This window comes from Pteropus alecto, unplaced genomic scaffold (assembly GCF_000325575.1).
Source record: "Pteropus alecto unplaced genomic scaffold, ASM32557v1 scaffold14045, whole genome shotgun sequence".
NCBI lineage: Eukaryota > Metazoa > Chordata > Mammalia > Chiroptera > Pteropodidae > Pteropus > Pteropus alecto.
Window position 1 is genome coordinate 1 of NW_006437344.1, and position 1260 is coordinate 1260.

At 42.0% G+C, this 1260-nt stretch overlaps 1 pseudogene; it reads right to left on the minus strand.

The window, feature by feature from the left end:
* Positions 1 to 733: 733 nt before the first annotated feature.
* Positions 734 to 1251, minus strand: LOC102892439 (annotated as a pseudogene).
* Positions 1252 to 1260: the final 9 nt, after the last annotated feature.

Consider the following 1260-nt stretch of genomic DNA (forward strand, 5'->3'; position numbering starts at 1 on the left):
CAAGTGGCCGATCATTTTAATCACATCCTGCAAAACGTTATTAAGTTCAGGTGATATTTTTCAGCTAGCTAGCTTTCCTCTATGGATGACACAGTGTATAGACTCACATTCAGAAGCAACCTCTTTGACTCAGGTAGTGAAATCATAAAACCGTAATGGCAGCCACTCCATCCGTGCATATACCGACACAAATGACCAATTCAGTTTTCCTGATAGGTAATCTTTCAAAGATTTGAATAGTTCTGCATCTGTGATGTCAGTTGGCAACAAAAGTGTGCATAACATACCCTCACACACATCCTCCTGAAAAATAGATCACACAAAAACAAGCATTATTGCCTTGTTGTCAACATCTGTAGACTCATCAACCTGGATGCACACTGCAGTGGCTCATTATTTAATCCACTCTAACAATTGTGCCTCATTGTCCTCTGCTATTTCATTGATTCGTCTAGTTATGGTGCTAGCTGAAAGAGGAACACGTGCCACCTTCTTCAGCTTCTCCTAAAAGTTCACGACGAATGTCCTTAGCAGCAGGCAGGACCAACCCTTCACTTATTCTAATAAGGAGCACGCAACTCAGGTCCCTCGCATGCACAGTTCACAATAGGGTTCACGCTCCTAAGAGAACCTAATGCCTGATGATCTGAGGTGGAGCTGAGGCGGTGATGCTAGCGCAGGAGAGCGGCTGCAAATACAGATAAAGCTTCACTTTCGCTGGCCCACCGCTCACCTCCTCCTGTGCAGCCCCGTTCCTCGGGAGTTGGGGACCCTAGCTCTAATAAATATTCCAAAATCTCTGGCAAGGCCGAAATCAGACAGTTTAATTGTTCCTTTGTCATTAATCAATAGATTTTGAGGTTTTATGTCTCTGCATAGAACTCTTCAAGAGTGGTAAAACAGAATCTCTTGTAGGATTTGGTACAAATAACTCTTAACAAGTGAAGAATCCACAAACCTACCAGGAAGGATAGAATCCAAGTATTTCTTTAGATCCACGGGAAGGAATTCAAAGATGAAATATAACCTGGAATCCTGCATGAGCACATCTTGAAGACTGACTACAGCTGGATGACAAAGTTCTTTTAACAGAGAAATTTCCCAAATTGCAGTTCTAGGAACCCCTTCCTTTTTACTTTCTAGTCTAATTTTCTTCATGGCTACCACTTTACCTGCAGTTTTGTGTCTACCCTTATACACAACTGCATACGTACTTCCTCAGATCTTCTCTATTTTGGTATAGTCTTCCATAGTTAATCA